A 20,501-nucleotide genomic window follows, 5' to 3' on the forward strand; every position below is an offset into this window, starting at 1 on the left:
TTGGAAGAGGAAGTGTAAACTCTAACATAGTCTATTAACTTGAAATCTGATCTTCCAGTCAGTTGTTTGTCAGAATACAGGCGTCACAGAAACAAATAACTGACCATGGCTATCTGGATCACTAAGTTGATTACAGATTCTGAGTTGTTTTTTCTTCTTGTGTTAAGTAAGCTCGTCATACCCCAAATTTTGAAACGCTTTTAAAAATCAGACAGGTAGTGTTGGGCTAATTGACACACAGCCACCTGTCTAACATGGTGGCCTGGTGGTGTTCAGGGACTCAGCAACACATCAGTTAGCTAGCTACCACCTGGAGAAGCACAGCGACAGATGAACAGAGCTGAGAGAGGATCCCCCTCCTTCCTGTTACCATTGGCCCCTGCAGGTCGGGGGCGTCGAGAGGTCGGGGAATGCTGTCAGCTCCGTTTAGGGAGTGTGGTGGTGATGGGTGTCATGGCGATGGCAGGTGAACGCGGGGAGCGGTCGTGGGCGATCAGCATCAGAGACGAGGCGAGGCACCGTGATGATATGACAACAGGTCTAACTGACGACCACCTCCGTGACCGAGAGACCTCCCTGTATCTGACTAGCTGAACCACTGTCTGGCGGTCTACCTGTCTGTGAAAAGCTCAAACTCTAAAGGATACTTCTGAAAGTGAGCACACAAAGCTGACAGGTCTGCCCCTTGTAGTGCACACACACAAACACACACCGTGGCATGCACACAAACACACGCTCTCTCCCTCTCTCTCTCACACTCACACACACGTTCTCTCTTTCAAACACACACACACACAGACTCACACTCACAGTGAACGTCTCCGCCAGTCAGTGTTTTATTGCTGAATTTTACAATAAAAAGGTCCGATTCAAGTTCCCTGCTGGACAGACAGAAACAAAATAACAACATCATGTGAAAACTCGCCAATTCCTTGGCTGTTTGATCCAAACACACTCACATACACACACACACACACACACACACACACACACACACACACACACACACACACACACACACACACACACACACACACACACACACACACACACACACACACACACACACACACACACACACACACACACACACACACACACACACACACACACACACACGCAGAGTGAAAGATGCTGAGATGCTTTTAGGGACTATAGAGAACAATGGTATTTAACTGGGAGGCTGGGACTTTAACATCTGTCAGGAACAACACAACTTTACTCCATCTCTCCCCTCCTCACACTCTTTGCATCTCTTCTCCTCACACTTCCTCCATTCTACCAATCAGCTCAGCTCCCTATGAGAAAATATACTTCTCTGCCAAACATCCCCACTGTCGAGACCCAGCCCCTACCGGGAACGATAAGAGGAAATCACCTTTAGACAAAAGGAGAAATAAAATATATATTTGAGTGACTCAGAGAAGTCCTATACAAAAGGCAGCAGAGCTTTGCCAAGTCCTATGCCTATGTCCAGCTGAACTGATGGAATGTTTCAGAGGCCACCACAAAGGTCCTCAACTCTGGTGATTAAATGTCAAGCAACTTCAAATTCATGTTGAACACTTAAACCGGCTGCAGAAAGCCACAGCTGCAGCTTTGCCAATAAATACACCTACTCATTAAAGGGTTTTTCTCTCTTTCTTCCTACTATTTTCTACATTGTAGAATAATAGTGAAGACATCAATACTTGGAAATAACACATGGAATCATGTAGGAACCAAAAAGGTGTTTAACAAATCAAAATCTATTTTATATTTAATATTATTCAAAGTAGCCACCCTTTGCCTTGATGATAGCTTTGTACACTCTTGGCATTCTTTCAACCAGCTTTATGAGGTAGTCACCTGGAATGCATTTCACTTAGCAGCTGTGCCTTGTTAAAAGTTAATTTAACTGTTAAGTTAACTGATTGCCCACCTCAACAACAGCCCCTTCACATTACACTGCAGTTTGGCTTCAGAGCGAAACACTCCACAGAAACGGCCAACTGCTTTCTTCTGGAAAATATGAAGTCCAAGATGGACAAAGGGGGTGCTGTTGGGGCTGTGTTTCTGGACCTAAGGAAGGCTTTTGATACTGTTAACCATGAGATTCTCATCACAAAATTGTCAAAGTTCAACTTTTCCCCTGATCCCTTGAGATGGATGAAATCATACCTTGAAGGCAGAACTCAGTGTGTCAGAGTGAGCAATGAGCTGTCGCCCTATCGTAGCTATGTGATGGGCGTGCCCCAAGGGTCAACACTGGGGCCCCTCCTGTTCAGCCTGTACATTAATGATCTGCCTTCTATCTGTACTGGGTCTGAAGTTCAAATGTATGCAGATGATACAGTGATATATGTGCATGCAAAGAGCAAACAACAAGCTGCACAAGAACTCACTACTGTAATGGTCCAGGTTACAAAGTGGCTCAGTGACTCGTGTTTGCATCTCAATGTGAAAAAAACTATTTGCATGTTCTTCACAAAGAGGGCAACAGATGCTACTGAGCCAGATGTCTATGTGTCAGGGGAGAAGCTCCAGGTGGTATCCGATTTTAAGTACCTTGGCATCATACTTGATTCCAACCTCTCTTTTAAAAAGCATGTGAAAAAGGTAATTCAAATAACTAAATTCAACCTAGCTAATTTCCGATTTATACGAAATTGTTTGACTACAGAGGTAGCAAAACTGTACTTCAACTCTATGATACTCCCCCACTTAACATACTGCTTGACTAGTTGGGCCCAAGCTTGCTGTACAACATTAAAACCTATTCAGTCTGTCTACAAACAGGCTCTCAAAGTGCTTGATAGGAAGCCCAATAGCCATCATCATTGTCACATCCTTAGAAAGCATGAGCTCTTGAGTTGGGAAAATCTTGTGCAATACACCGACGCATGTCTTGTATTCAAGATCCTTAATGGCCTGGCTCCCCCTCCACTCAATATTTTTGTTAACCTCTCTTTTGTTTAAGCACCTCATAGCACTTTGTCATCACCTGTGAGTATTGTTTTTGGTTATGGTGTTTGTGTTTGATTGCTGGTGGGAAAAGGGGGAAACCAAGACAAGTCGCCCATGGGCATACACTACCCGTAGGTGAACTTTGTTAAATACACTAGTTAGAACTGGGCGGACCACCCACTGTCCCCGAGGCCGGTGTCGACGCGCTGCTGGAGCCGCGCGTCAGGGGGGTACTGTCACGGCTTCTGCCGAAGTCGTTGCCTCTCCTTGTTCGGGCGGTGTTCGGCATTCGACGTCACCGGTCTTCTAGCCATCATTGATCCTTTTTTCATTTTCCATTGGTTTTGTCTTGTCTTCCCACACACCTGTTTTCAATCCCATTTATTACCTGTTGTGTATTTAACCCTCTGTTTCCCCTCATGTCTTTGTCAGAGATTGTTTTATTGTCAGTGTAGTGTGATTGTTGTATAGGTGCGCGTTGGGTCCTCGTACCTATGTTTTGTTTGTTTGTACATTTATTGTTATGGAGCATACTCTTGGAACTTTATTAAAAGACTCCATTTTAAACTCCATTTGACTCTCCTGAGCCTGACTTCCCTGCCACCTATTACACCTATGCATGACAGTAAACCTGTTCAGCCGATAGCCGACCTCTCCTCTCAGGTGGGGATGAAGACCAGGACAAATTCCCATTCTTTGACCGGAATGTAACAACAACCTCAGCAGGTCCCTCTTCCTCATCACTGGATTGTTCTACATCGGTTGTCTCTTGGTCTGGATCATATTCTGTGTTGTCTTCAACTTCTGACACTTCCTCCTCTGATGCATCTTCCCTGTCAGTTTCCTGGCCTCTCTCCTCCTCAACAGTGTCAGGATCAAAGAAATGATCAAGAGTCTCACATACAGTATATCATTTGGTCATTGTGGTGCAACAGAATGATTTGTGAGCAATGCCTCAAAACAGCTTTATATACAGGAGCTGTGAGGAAAGTTCTTTATATTATTGAAACATTGTTGCGATTGTTTGTGAGAATGCCAACAGGTGTGGTTCCCGTGGGGGAAAGATACGATTGGGGAAAGATTCCCGTGGGGGTTGCCATGGAAGCCAAGAAGGGGAATGAGGTGTGTGTGTGTGCTCCATGCGGTAGCTTTGTATTACCGTGACACCATAATATTCAACCACGTTGTTTTTCTCTACAACTTAAACACAGCTTTTGTGTGAGTGGAACATCTTATCATAATAATTAGCATTTTACATTGAAATGAACCAAAACCATCAAAATGAATCAAAGCCACCAAAACCATGTGTCATACCTAATTAATATGGATATATGCAAATGCAAATACCTATGTTATGCCTCAACAGAATATGCTGTACATACAGTACAGTCTTTATGTATTTTTCTTAGCAGCAGAGACAGAGTGGGAGGGAGTTGTAGGCTACTCCAGATGCCTGTGGTGGGTGGGTGAAATGCAGCAGGAGGAGAATGAGGGGAAGAGGAAGGCTTGGAGACTCCATGGTTACTTACAATGTAACGGCTTTCTTGGTGTGAAGGAGAGTCGGACCAAAATGCGGCGTGGCTATTGAGATTCATGTTTTAATAAAACAACTAAAACACAAACACTACATAACAAGAAACGTGCAAAAACCAAAACAGTCCTATCTGGTGCCACAAACACAAAGACAGGAACAATCACCCACAAAACCCAACACCAAACAGGCTACCTAAATATGGTTCCCAATCAGAGACAATGACTAACACCTGCCTCTGATTGAGAACAATATCAGGCCAAACATAGAAACATACAAAGCAAACTATGGTCAGGGTGTGACATACAACTTGGCACACACTGGTTGAATCAACGTTGTTTCCACAACACAACAGGTCAGCAAGAGACTCACTCCTCTCTCTACCTCTCTCTACCTCTCTCTCTACCTCTCTCTCTACCTCTCTCTCTACCTCTCTCTCTACCTCTCTCTACCTCTCTCTCTACCTCTCTCTCTCTCTCTCTCTCTCTCTCTCTCTCTCTCTCTCGTTATGCTCTGTCGCTGTACCTCTCTCACTCCTTCACTAAGCAGACTTCCATACTTCAGCATGAAGAACAAAATGCACGAGAGGAGGAAAAGGAAGATAGAGAGTGGGTAGGCATGCCGGCATCAGAGCCATGGCTCTCACTAGCCAACCTACTCTAAGGCCAATGCAACAGATGGAGGCTCATAGCAGAATAATGTAAACAATGTAACAGGAGTGAAACTTTTCAGTTAATTAACATGTAGTAGCTATTTGAAGAGTCATTTTAACATTGCTTAGGCAGTTATTTGGCAGAGTTGTTCCAAAGGTTCAGCCCTCGACTAAAACGTCTGTAAAATATGCAGACTTTTCTCAGTTACAACGTTGCTCTCTTTTCCTGTGCAAGCATTTGACTCAGATAGTCAGACAACTTACCATACATCTGAATGATGTGTATCACAGATCAGGGCACTGTCCTCTTTAGAAAGTTATGAACATAATCAAACCAATTTTGTCACAGGCACTACATTTTTCAGATTAGAAAATGTTCGAGTCCGTAGAGCCTTAATCTCCTGATGGAAAGCAATCAGCATTTACAGTACTTTAGAAAGCCTGTCACACACACACACACACACACACACACACACACACACACACACACACACACACACACACACACACACACACACACACACACACACACACACACACACACACACACACACACACACACACACACACACACACACACACACACACTGACATATACACACACACAAGCACTACTTCGCAGAAGATATGGACAAATGCTACTCGTCTTAGAAATAATTAGCATTGAGCCACAAATGCAATTAAGCACTGTTCCATTAATGTTGTTTTATTTCACAACATCAATTTTCCAATCAGCATGGGTTGCCTGGGAAAGTTAGTCGATAAAACAAAGGATGGAATCAGGTCCTTCCCTCGGGAGAAAGAAAAGCGTACCGTGTCATTGGGAACAGTAAGCAAATGTTAGGGTCATAATAAGCAACAAGACAATCTAACGATTGGATTTTTAGAGCGTTACGTGTCGCTAGGAACAATGTCAGAGTGTGTGTGTGTGTGTGTGTGTGTGTGTGTGTGTGTGTGTTGTTTGGACTAAGAAACTGATTAGAGACAATGTGACATTAAATCACAGGAATCAAGTGATTTTCACACTAGCAGGAAACCAAGGCCCTGTATTTCAAATGAACGTAGCATAATGTTTCAGGAAAGGCACATTGGCATCTGAGATCTAACACTGATCTAACATCTGTGGATTTGGACCAACCAAGCTTCTGGTAAACCACCAACAACATTCTGCCTTGTGTTTGTCACTGTACCTGTGAAACAAAACAGCCAGTAGCAAAAAGCTGAGTCTGTCAAAGGAAAAGTACAGTGAATATAAGGATATTCAGAAACTCTTGGAGGACTATGAAAGTGGACGTCAAAAATGCTTCTTTATTGTTAAAGACCAACTCGTTTCAGCATGTGCCCTTCCTCTGGGTTTTGGAGGAAAGTACATTGACATACAGTCCTGTGAAGAGAGGCTGAAGATAGAGGGGTGAGGAGGGGCAAGTTGAGGTGATGTGCAGCGAGCAACAGACAGGAGTAGAATCAGCAGTAGTGGCAGTGGAATACTGATAGGGGACATGTGGCAGAGAGGGACTGTGAGCCAACAGTGCCTGCACACACACACACACACACACACACACACACACACACACACACACACACACACACACACACACACACACACACACACACACACACACACACACACACACACACACACACACACACGCACACACAGAAGAAAAGTTTATGGCCCGTATCACCGTGTCCTGCCTAACAGTGAAGACACAATGTTTGTACAGATGTGTAGGAGGAGACTCAGCCAAGGAGGAAGGGTTAAATATCAGTGTTTGTGTGAAAATGTTTTTGTCTAATGCAACTGTATTGACCCTATGGGAATAATAAACTTGGTTAATAAGCTTTCATAGTGTCTGTAGTGTTTTATACTCTGAGAATTAGAGCCTAACAGAAGCAAGAGGTCCACATCTCTCCTTCTTAAGTGAAATGTAAGAGCAGGATATTTATTTATTTCAATTCACACACTCACACTTCACTTCCATGAGTGTAATTGCAGTACAGTGTAATTGCAGTACAGTTTCCCATCAGTGCAAAGTAATTGCACAGGGCCCCAGGGGGGGGCAATAAAAACACATGTAGAGTGGAGAATGAACCCTGCACTACCAGGTGATGGAGACTGGCTGCATCAGGATTATTAAACAGGAGACCAGGCCGCAGCATTGTGGATCAGAATGCTGATCATATCACCTACCCTCTCAGATCAGTTCAGCTCCTCTCCTCTCAGTTTGACCAGGCTTTGTTTCAGCTTTCAGCTCTCAGCTCAGCTCAGCTCAGCTCAGCTCAGCTACTCTCCTCTCAGTTCGCCCAGGCTCTGTTTCAGCTCTCTCAGCTCAGCTCAGCTCAGCTCCTCTTCTCTCCATTCTACCAGGCTCTGTTCAGCTCTCTCAGCTCAGCTCCTCTCCTCTCTCCGTTCGACCAGGCTCTGTTTCTTAGGATCTGGAGAGGGAGAGAGAGGAGGTTTGTCAGCTTGTTGACCTGTGAGAGAGGTTATAAGTGGGTATGTATGGTATGCACTACATTGGCCTAAAGGAGCCAAGGGCTTTAGTCAAGTAAGTCATCTCCCTTGCGGTAATTCATTTGGGTGCCCAAGAATATTTAGTTAGCAATATAAAGTGGGCTTCATTGCAAGGTATTCCTGCTTGAGCTTCAATATGGAGGAGATGCTGTTTTGATCAGTTCAGTAATCCTAGAGTTATGGGGTCATAGGGTTAAGCTCTACCCATCCACACCCTGCCAAGTCTAGAACAACAAGTTAATACCTGAGGACAGAGGAGCAGTGACAGTATGAAATCTATAGACAAGAAAGAAAAAGGAGGAGGGAGGGAGGGAGGATATGATGATTGATGGTGATGAGAGTGGGAGACATAGACAGCTCTGGCATCACTCTCACAGTTCATCCTAACCCTGCTGTCTCAGACAGAGATAAGGGGAAGGAGATAGGGTCGGCAGGGTGAAGGTCACACACGCAGAATTGAGAAAGATAAGGAGGAGATAGGGCTGCAATGCAGGGTAATAACCCAACACTCAATATCTCACAGATCAGACCAGACTGTGCGAAAACAAGAACGCTCCTGTCTCCCTGAAGGATAATAGAACCTCTGTCCATCTCTCTCTCACTCCCTCCCTCGCTCTCCCTCTCTCTCACTCCCTCTCTCGCTCTCCCTCTCTCTCACTCCCTCCCTCGCTCTCCCTCTATCTCACTCCCTCCCTCGCTCTCCCTCTCTCTCACTCCCTCCCTTGCTCTCCCTCTCTCTCCCTTTCTCCTTCCCTCCCTCCTGGGAATTGCAACTGTATGGATTGACTGTAGGTAATTGTATTTGTGGTGTATGAAACTGTAGTGTTGATTAAGTAGTTTGTAGTTTATTACATTTTTATTGATCATTTTGAATTTATTGTATTGTTGTCCTCACTGCACCATTGTATTTGAAACCCTGGTCTCAATGGGTTGCCCTGAATAAATAACCTTTTTTTAAAGGCAGCATTTAGTCCCTAAAAGTGCAATGAACAACAAGTCAATCGCTAGATCCACATAGGTGCGATGTGTGCAAGCCTATGGTTGATGGAAGTTCACACGCCTGTCCTGCTCCGTCCCATGCTCCCTCACTTACCTTCCCTCCTTCTCCTCCCTCCATCCATCCATCTCCCTCTCTCCCTCTCTCCTTCCCTCCCTCCCTGTCCTTCTTTCTCTACTTGTCATTCTTCAACAGGCAAGTCACACCTGCTGGCTGAGTTAGCTGTGTCCCTTATGGCTGTCAACATGGCTGGCACAGAGGGGGAGACAGGGTGGTGCAAGTGGCTTTGCCTGCTGCCATGGTGGTATCTGTCTTCTTCCACAAACCACAACACAAACGCACACGCACACGTACACGCACACACACACACACACACACACACACACACACACACACACACACACACACACACACACACACGCACGCACGCACGCACGCACGCACGCACACACACACACACACACACACACACAAACACAGCCCTGCCATCACAGTGACTCTTCAACGGTGCTCTGGCAGTTATGCCAACAAGGTCGCATGGTCTCGCCCTCTACAGTACCCTCGTCTTCACGGTACTGAGTCTACTCAGAGGATGAAGAGAGGATATCTCATAAAGACCCTCTCTTTTAGATTCATTCTTGGTTGCTTCATATAAAATATTCATACTCCGATGACAGTGACTGAACTAAAAAGTGTCATGTGTATCATGTTTGAACTTGGTCATTGTGGAAGGTGCCTATTTACGCCACAAACTCTTTTCAGTTTTTCCTCATTTGAGAAGCACCATGGAATGTTTCTGAAATATGAGGTACTATCATCCATTCCTTTGGCTTAAAATCATTTTGAATCATTTTCCTGCTTGCATCCTCTGACAGGAACAGATTGTGGAAAGTGTCACCTAACTGTGAGCTGTGTTTGACAGCCAGCCAGGTTAAGCTTTAAAACAAGACGATTCATTTGACTAAAATGTGCAGTAAGTTTGATTTAAAGTAGAGTAGAAGATTTTACAGCAAAAAAATGCTTATGATCCTTTGAATGTGTAATTGCCTAACTCCCCATTTTCTTTGCTGTGCTTACAAACATATACAGTGGGGTAAAAAAGTATTTAGTCAGCCACCAATTGTGCAAGTTCTCCCACTTAAGAAGATGAGAGAGGCCTGTAATTTTCATCATAGGTACAATTCAAATATGAGAGACAAAATGAGAGACAAAAAATCCAGAAAATCACATTGTAGGACTTTTAATGAATTTATTTGAAAATTATGGTGGAAAATAAGTATTTGGTCAACTACAAACAAGCAAGATTTCTGTCTCTCACAGACCTGTAACTTCTTCTTTAAGAGGCTCCTCTGTCCTCCACTCGTTACCTGTATTAATGGCACCTGTTTGAACTTGTTGTCAGTATAAAAGACACCTGTCCACAACCTCAAATAGTCACACTCCAAACTCCACTATGGCCAAAACCAAAGAGCTGTCAAAGGACACCAGAAACAAAATTGTAGACCTGCACCAGGCTGGGAAGACTCAATCTGCAATAGGTAAGCAGCTTGGTTTGAAGAAATCAACTGTGGGAGCAATTATTAGGAAATGGAAGACATACAAGTTCACTGATAATCTCCCTCGATCTGAGGCTCCATGCAAGATCTCACCCCGTGGGGTCAAAATGATCACAAGAACGGTGAGCAAAAGTCCCAGAACCACACTGGGGGACCTAGTGAATGACCTACAGAGAGCTGGGACCAAAGTAACAAAGCCTACCATTAGTAACACACTACGCCGCCAGGGACTCCTGCAGTGCCAGACGTGTCCCCCTGCTTAAGCCAGTACATGTCTAGGCCCGTCTGAAGTTTGCAAAGGAGCATTTGGATGATCCAGAAGAAGATTGGGAGAATGCCATATGGTCAGATGATACAAAAATATAACTTGTTGGTAAAAACTCAACTTGTCGTGTTTGGAGGATAAAGAATGCTGAGTTGCATTCAAAGAACATCATCCCTACTGTGAAGCATGGGGGTGGAAGCATCATGCTTTGGGGTTGTTTTTCTGCAAAGGGACCAGGACGACTGATCCGTGTAAAGGAAAGAATGAATGGGGCCATGAATCGTGAAATTTTGAGTGAAAACCTCCTTCCATCAGCAAGGGCATTGAAGATGAAACGTGGCTGGGTCTTTCAGCATGACAATGATCCTAAACACACTGCCCATGCAACGAAGGAGTGACTTCGTAAGAAGCATTTCAAGGTACTGGAGTGGCCTAGCCAGTCTCAGATCTCAATCCCATAGAAAATATTTGGAGTGAGTTGAAAGTCCGTGTTGCCCAGCAACAGCCCCAAAACATCACTGCTCTAGAGGAGCTCTGCATGGAGGAATGGGCCAAATTACCAGCAACAGTATGTGAAAACCTTGTGAAGACTTACAGAAAATGTTTGACCTCTGTCATTGCCAACAAAGGGTATATAACAAAGTATTGAGATAAACTTTTGTTATTGACCAAATACTTATTTTCCACCATAATTTGCAAATAAATTCATAAAAAAATCCTACAATGTGATTTTCTGGATTTTTTTTCTCATTTTTTTCTCATTACTTTTTTTACCCCACTGTACCACATTATAAACATATTATTCATCATACTTTATGCCTTCCTTACAGTGTAATCTCCAAAGTCTAAGCCATGGGGGAGGATAAAATATTGAATTTGGCCTTTGCTACTGTAGCCCATAGAAATGCATTGAATAACACGTTCTTATTAAATGACAAAACAGACAGTCAAAAAATGTATCATGAGGAATCCCAAAATTTTTACAGTCCCGTATCACTTCAAACATTCAACCTCCAGCTGCGTACCCCCTCTAGCACATTCAAATTTCACAGAACCGCTTGTTGCAATTTGATGAGGCTCTCTTGTTCAGATATAGTTCAGTGGACTGGAGGCAAGGCATGAAAGGGATAATGAATCCAGTTGTTTGTGTTGTCCATTTTGGGAAATTACCTGCATAATTGCACACCCAACTCACTCAGGTGCTTCGCTATATCATATTTGACATTGTCCGTAAGCTTGAGTTCATTTGCACTCAAAAAAATCATACAATGATGGAAAGACCTGTTTGTTGTCCTTGTTAATTTAATGCAGACAGAGAAGAGCTCCAACTTCTTAATTATAGCCTCAGTTTTGTCCCGCATATTGAATATAGTTGCAGAGAGTTCCTGTAATCCTAGATTCAGATCATGTCACGGCTTTTGTGCCATCAGTACAGATACCAACATGAGCCGCAGCTATGTTTGGCTACATACAGACCGTTAGTGGGATTCCCGCGAGAGAGTAATGGTTAATGTGATTGGATGTTAATTATTTGACTAGGCTACCTGTATATGACATTGTGTTGTTATTTCCTGAACACGAGATGGTTGATTTTTATTTTGAGCAGTGAAACGAGGCTACTCAGGCAAGGAAAAAAAACTCACCCAAATGTATAGCCCCGCTGGAAAATATAAATGGACTGTTTGAAAATGTGAAGATTAAAAAAATATTTGAAAATGTGAAGATTTAAAAAAAATATATATACATATATATATATATATATATATATATATATATATATATATATATATATATATATATATATATATATATATATATATATATATCTGTAAATGTGATACACATTTTTATTTGGCATACCCCCGACGTCATTTCGCATAACCCAGTTTGTTAATTCCCAATCTAGGGGATACAAGAAAGCTAAGGAAAACATTTTTGTGTTTTGGACACATATTTAACACCTTTTTGGGGGGGAGGCACAAAACTACCTCTATACTTCCATTTGTTTTTTAAACCAGTACCGGTTACTTTCAGACGAGTTCCATGAAACCTTTGGGGGTTGTAGAGCAAAGCAGAGAACAACATTGTGTTCGTGAGAATATCCCCTTTCCACAGTGGGGTCACATCAGTTTGAGGCCCAAACGGTTTGGACGCTAGAAACAGAAGTTGGCACATCGACAGTACCGACTTTGAGACGAGTCCAGTGGGTCTTGGGGAGGCTTTTTTTTCATACCGGTAATGGTTATCTTCAAACGGGTCCCGTGACACTTGTGAGGGTCGTAGAGAACAATGTGGTCTTAGAGTGTTCTTAGTATTCTGTAAGCCAAACTATTTGGACGCAATCTACAGATGTTTTCGCCAGAGGTCCGATTTTCGTTATGTCTTACGGTCTGACAAACACCGCTGTTGCTCAGCCACGTTCCACCGCAGATGGAGGAGAAGGCGGATGTGGTGGATTGAGATGCAGTCCATGCAGATATCTATAGTTTAAACTGATGCATTTTGATGGGGATTTTCTTATTATGTTACATAGATTGACGACTCTTAAGGAATAATATGTAATTTACTGTACATACATGACATTAAGATATTTATAAGGTGTCTCATGAATATATTTCCTCTCAGTCATAGTGAGGTGAGTTTGAAAAGCACAATACTGTTTTAATGAGAAGTGTTTAATGTGATTTTTGTTTGCATTGATGTCAGAGTGGTTAGAGGGACAATAGAGCCCTGAGTACCAGGCCTTTAGCGACCTGATGGTCGATAGCGAGTTAGATTCTACCAACCCATGTAAAGAGTGCATAAAAGGAGATTATATGACTCAACGGTCACATGGAATTGTACTGTGGTCATGACTGCCGGTGTAGCGGTAATACCTCAACAGCCATAGCTTTAGGTCTATATTTGTTCCAACACCCTCCTTAGTCTTACCCCATCAAAACCCAAAATATAAGCTTGTTTGTGAACAATGTTATTGAACACTGTATACCTTCAAAACATGGTTCAAACAAGCATATTGATCTCATGGATGGTCAGTCCCCTTGCTTGCACACACACACACACACACACACACACACACACACACACACACACACACACACACACACACACACACACACGCACACGCACATACGCCTACAGTAGGCCTACATCCGTTATATAAATAAACAAAGTAACTTAAATGTATTCATTGCCTACCTGTACCCGTGGTCCTCAATGTTGAATGACAAATGATGAAGAATTGTAACGGGGTACTAGAAACCTACCCGTTTAACATTAATTACTTTTGTCACTAGTGTGGTTTGACTAAAGACATATTTAACTTCCTTGACATCAATGTTTTAACCTGTTGAAACTCTAGGGGCGCAATTTCATTTTTGGATGAAAAACGTTCCCGTTTTAAACAAGATATTTTGTCACAAAAAGATGCTCGACTATGCATATAATTGATAGCTTTCGAAAGAAAACACTCTGACGTGTCCAGAACTGCAAAGATATTTTCTGTGCGTGCCCTAGAACGTGAGCTTCAGGCAAAACCAAGATGAGACGGCATCCAGGAAATGAGCAGGATTTTTGAGGCTCTGTTTTCCATTGTCTCCTTATATGGCTGTGAATGCGAGAGGAGTGAGTCAACCCTTTCTGTCGTTTCCCCAAGGTGTCTGCAGCATTGTGACGTATTTGTAGGCAGATCATTGGAAGATTGACCATAAGAGACCACATTTACCAGGTGTCCGCCCGGTGTCCTGCGCCGAAATTGGTGCGCAAAAGTCAGCTGCCAGTATTTTTCCATGGGATTCAGAGAGGAAAGCAAGCTTCCACGAACGATATATCAATGAAGAGATATGTGAAAAAACACCTTGAGGATTAATTCCAAACAACGTTTGCCATGTTTCGGTCGATATTATGGAGTTAATTCGGAAAAAGTTTTACGTTGTAGATGACTGAATTTTCGGTTCGTTTCGGTAGCCAGATGCAATGTAGAAAACGGAACGATTTCTCCTACACACAGACGCTTTCAGGAAAAACTGCGCATTTGGTATGTAACTGAGAGTCTCTTCATTGAAAACATCAGAAGCTCTTCAAAGGTAAATGATTTTATTTATTTGGTTATCTGGTTTTTGTGAAAATGTTGCGTGCTAAATGCTACTCAAAATGCTATGCTAGCTTTGCATACTCTTACACAAATTAGTCAATTTCTATGGTTCAAAAGCATATTTTGAAAATCTGAGATGACAGTGTTGTTAAGAAAAGGCTAAGCTTGAGAGCAGACGCATTATTTTATTTTATTATTATTTTATTTGCGATTTTCAGAAATCGTTAACGTTGCGTTATGCTAATGAGCCTGAGGCTTTAGTCACGATCCCGGATCCGGGATGGGGAGTTCCAAGAGGTTAACATTTGTAATTACTGACACGTGAGAATTCTGCACTTAATTGATTCAACACAGTCACACTGCGTATGTCATCATAGTTTGCTGTGTTTCATGATTGACTTCAGGTGTGTACAGTGGTGATTATTCCCCTGTCCCTCACACTTCTGTTCCTACATAATGATCTCTATTCAGTTCTCTGGTAATGCTGTCTGATACCACGTGTCTCTGTCCGCTGGCAAGGGGGGGCACAACGTTTTGACGTGAGATGGGGGGGCCCCTCCAACCAAATCTCGCTTAGGGCCCCCAAAAGGCTACAGGCGGCACTGCTTGTGTTTGATTGTCTCCCATCAAACACACAAGCAAAGCATTACATGACATGATCACAACACAGAGGTTTAGCTACATAAATTACAGTCAGCAACATAAGCTAAGTATCTTATACCTGTGTGTCTTTTCAGCAGCTCCCAGTTTCTTTATCACACCATTGAAGATCCTGTCATGAGGTTTTTTTATTGAACTTTTATTTATTCAAGGGAACCCATTGAGATCAGCATCTAATATACAAGTGTGCCTTGAGGACATCAATACAGCAAATTCTAAATGGTCAATGACAATAAAATAAACTACAAATTACAGAATCAACTACAGCTTCAAACACAGACAACAACAGCACCTGAGGGGACGTGATGTGTCGATCTCACCTGTGTCAGTGAGTTAAAGAGGTGTGTGTGTGTGTGTGTGTGCGTGTGTGTGTGTGTGTGTGTGTGTGTGTGTGTGTGTGTGTGTGTGTGTGTGTGTGTGTGTGTGTGTGTGTGTGCGTTTGTGTGTGCGTGTGTGTGTGCGTTTGTGCATATTTTCTGCAGTTTGTGTAAAACAAAACAAAGATAGAGGTCGCTAGCGTGAGTTCTGTGAATCAATACGACTTTAGGTGAGAGCTTGAAGCAGACACCAAAAGATCTGACATTAGGTGGAATGAGCTGGAGAAGCCCAGAACCCAGACTACAATGCTCCTAAAGATAGAACGTGAGTCATCATTATTTCACCACCAGAGAGCAGTAGAGGTTTATTTCATTGCAGGTTGCAGAGCTTGAGGCTAGGATCGCTTCTACATTGTACTGCATTAATAGACAGCAATGTCTGGCACACAGACACACACCCACACACACACTGTTAATCTCCATGTCTCTCTCTGTCACCCCCACTGCTCTGCAGGGTTTAATCCACCCTGTCATGTGATGTATCCATGAAGGGCATGGGGCTGGTCGCAGTGCATTGCTGACATGGTACCTGGGCCCAGCTGGTTATTATACAGGATGTCTTCCTTATTCTGAATTGTCAGAGTGTCTGAGGGCTGGGCAGGGGGCAAGAGGAGCTAGCCTGGTCCCAGACCAGTTAGGTGCTGTCTAGCCATAGGAGATGGCTATACAGCAGAAACAAATCTGGGACCAGGCTAGAGGAGCCAGACATTATACACTTTACTGAATGAGCCACTTGGGAAATGTTTCTTGTTTGGCACAACACAGATCTTTCCAACCTAGGAAAGGTATCAGACTGAGAACTGAATAGAGATCATTATGTAGGAAGAGAAGTGCGAGGGACAGAGGAATAACCAGCACTATAAACACCTGAAATCAATCATGAAACACAGCAATATATGATGACTTACGCAAAGTGTGAATGTGTTGAATCAATTAAGTGCAGAATTCTCACATGTCAGTGATTCAAACTGTTAAAACACTCAAGTCAAGGAAGTGAAATATGTGTTCAGTCAAACCACACTAGTGACAAAAGTAATTCATGTGTGACTGACGTACGAATACATAAAACGAATGTTACGGACGTAGACAGATCCACAGGGCCCTCCCCGATTTGATTTTGGGGGACAACAAAGCGTTCTCCTGCCACTTTATTTGGTAAACAGCTGAGGAACGTGGCAGGATACATTTAACCACTCAAATACATATATGCAAGGACTTACATATGGACGCAAGGACTTGACCGACCATGACATCAACATGATTGTTTTAACCATGTTTTGCAGCTATACAGTGTTCAATTATATTGTTCACAAACAATGAAGTAAAACAAGCCTTATTTGGGGTTTTGATGGGGTAAGACCGTTGCTCATGAGGCATTTCTAAGTTACATTCATACTTCAAGTACCAATGGCCATCTACAGGCAGTACAGTGTGTGTTTTGTGAGTGTGTGTGTTTGTGTTATTTAATGTTTAATCCCCTCAAAAGGGCATTTTCTTCATTACTAGTCCCCACCCAAGTATCTCCTCCATGTCTCGGCTAGACAGTACAGCATGAGGAAGTGGGACAGGGGCACTACGTTACAATATAACAGACAGAGGGGACACCCTGATCATCAACAACGTCACCAAGGAGGATGCTGGAACTACACGTGTGTGGCTACCGTCATATGCCAGACTCCTTTCAGTAGGGTGAAGGGAGAGCTACAGGTGGAAGGCGAGGCTGCATGGGTTTCTTCCAGCTCTTGACTCATCACTACAGCCCTTTTGACCTTAGTGGGCATTTCTCTTCATGCATTTAAAAAATAAATATAGTGGAAAACCTATAACCTAACCTTTTAAATGCAGAGTTGCAGGTTACATTATCAAACCTTTTGCAAATAAAATCATCAGATAAATAACATGTGTAATCAAATCAAATCCAATTTTATGTTAATTATTTTATGTTAATGCGAGTGTTGAAGTGTTTTCCTTTCTGGGCTGTTTTGATTTTGTTTTTGTTTTTGCAGAATTTGTCGGTAAAATGTTTGAGTGTTATATGACAAATATCAATGTTCGCCTGTAGGTTCTTGGCCTATCCACAGGGAGTACTACTAAGACTCATAGGAACATAGGCCTACTGGTAAACTGGACATGAGGAGGTACTTCAGGCAAAGCCGTTCATACAGGCAGACTACGTGCTGCGTTACATTTTTGGGGTAATTCAGTTGGGGTCTCACCTTACTGTAAAAGAGTAAAGGTGAAATTTCTAAACTTGGTAGTGCCTCAGCAGTTTTCCACATATGTCAATAACTCAATTAGCCCATGTCAGTATTTTTTTTTTGGTTGCTAGGTAAGGTAGTAGCCGGGTATCTAAATCTTGTAGTAGGCCTAATCATCATCAAATTACTGACCGGGCATGCAAGTCATGTGCTCAGCAGCCCTAATTTTGTTTGTCACTCTTATACATACGTACACACTACATGACAGAAAGTATTTGGACACCTGCTCAACAAACATTTCATTCCAAAATCATGAGCATTAAATATGGAATTGGTCTCCCCTTTGCTGCTATAACAGCCTCCACTCTTCTGGGAAAGATTTCCCCTAGATGTTGGAACATTGCTGCAGGGACTTGCATCCATTCAGCCATAAGAGCATTAGTGATGTTTGGCGATTAGGCATGGCTTGCTGCCTGCGATTGGGCCTGCCTTGCAGAAGCACAGAATCGTCTAGAATGTCATTGTATGCTGTAGCGTTACAATGGAACTAAGAGCCCGAGCCCCAACCATGAAAAATAGCCCCAGACCATTATTCCTCATCCAGGAGGAATGAGCCAAGTAAAGCCCCCCCGGACAAACCCTCCCCTAACCCGGACGACGCTGGGCCAATTGCTTGCTTCCCTATGGGATTCCTTGCCACGGCCGGTTATGACACAGCCTGGGATCAAACTTGGGTCTGTAGGGATGCCTCAAGCACTGCGATGCAGTTCCTTAGACCGCTACGCCACTCGGGAGGCAGAGAAAATGTGTTTTTAATCTGCAATACTCTACTTTCTTTACATCACATGTGTAGAATTGCAGAACATTAACTTTATCACTGCAAAACAATTATTCTGTGGCTGCGGATACAAAGATTTCGGCCCCACCCCTCTGGAAACCTCTTCCTCAAAACAGGGGCGGCAGGTAGCCTAGTGGTTGGAGCGCTGGGCCAGTAACCGAAAGGTTGCTGAATCGAATCCCCAAGCTGACCAGAAATCTGTCATTCTGTCCCTGAACAAGGCAGTTGACCCACTGTTCCCCCAGTAGGCCATCATTGTAAATAAGAATTGGTTCTTAACGGATTTGCCTAGTTCAATAAAGGTAAAATGAAAAGATAGATTTTTAAACCTACGGATCCGGATCACGTTCTGCGCATTTGTTATTTTAAGCACACATATTTCTACGTAGCTACTGCTTACACTCCACCTCCCTTCACGTTTCCCTCTTTACTCACCCTCCTCTGAACCTCCTCAGAACCTCTTATGTACCATGATGTAGCCTATGGGCTTGTTCCACATTGCAGCCAACAGTGCAGGAGACTGCTGACTAAATAACAATATGGGGATGAGGTAGTTTGTGTGCTACTTACAGATGGGCTGTGTACAGGTACAGTTATTGGTAAGCTGCTCTGACAGCTGACGATTAAAGTTAGAGAGGGAGATATATGTCTCCAGCTTCAGTGAATTTTGCAATTTGTTCTAGTCATTGGCAGCAGAGAACTGGAAGAAAATGCGGCAAAAGGAAGTGTTGGCTTTGGGGATGACCAGGGAAATATACCTGCTGGAGCGCATGCTACGGGTGGGTTGTGGCTATGGTGACCAGTGAGCTGAGATAAGGCGGAGCTTTACCTAGAAAAGACTTACAGATGACCTGGAGCCAGTGGGTTTGGCGATGAATATGTAGCGAGGGCCAGCCAACTAGAGCATACAGGTTGCAGTGGTGGGTAGCATATGGGGCTTTGGTGACAAAACAGATGGCCCTGTGATAGACTGCATCCAGTTTGCTGAGTAGAGTGTTGGAGGCTATTTCGTAAATGACATCGCCGAAGTCAAGGATCGGTAGGATAGTCAGTTTTACGAGGGTATGTTAGGCAGCATGAGTGAAGGAGGCTTTTTTTGCGAAATAGGAAGACGATTCCAGGTTTAATTTTGGATTGGAGATGCTTAATGTGAGTCTGGAAGAAGAGTTTACAGTCTAACCAGACACCTAGGTATTTGTAGTTGTACACATATTTTAAGTCAGAACCGTCCAGAGTAGTGATGCTAGTCGGGCGGTCTAGTGCAGGTAGCAATCGGTTGAATAACATGCATTTAGTTTTTTTCCACAAGCAAAGTAATACATGACATGATTACAACACAGACATTTAGCTACATACATTGCAGTCAGCATGGACAACATAAGCTAGGTAACTGATACCGATGTGTCTTTTCAGCAGCTCCCAGGTTCTTTGTCACGTCATTGAAGTGGCCATGTGGGTGTGACTGATGTGAACCAATCAGAGGGGATCCTGTCACAGAGATCTCAGGCAACAACAGCACCTTGTCGAGGTGTGTGTGTGTAAAATCTCCATTGTTTAGCATAATTACGTAAGCAGGAGGATAGTGCTTACGCTAAACTAGCAATGATGAGATTGTGTGAGCACTTGCCAAACAGACTCCTGTGTCAAGGTGAGAAGCTGTGGACAGGTGTATTACAGAGGTATTCAATATGTGTCTGGATAGAGTTACCTTGCCAAACATGTTCTGAGGAAACTGTACTCAGTTACCACAAAACGTTCTGAGACCCATACTGTATGTGTCTTGGAGCTTGGTGAGTGCATGGTTATCCTATGGTTATTTTGCATAAAACCTTCCCACAATGTTCTGGGAATGGTGCAGGATACCGAGCTCGCA

This window comes from Oncorhynchus masou, chromosome 13 (genome assembly GCF_036934945.1).
Source record: "Oncorhynchus masou masou isolate Uvic2021 chromosome 13, UVic_Omas_1.1, whole genome shotgun sequence".
In the NCBI taxonomy this organism is placed as follows: Eukaryota; Metazoa; Chordata; class Actinopteri; order Salmoniformes; family Salmonidae; genus Oncorhynchus; species Oncorhynchus masou.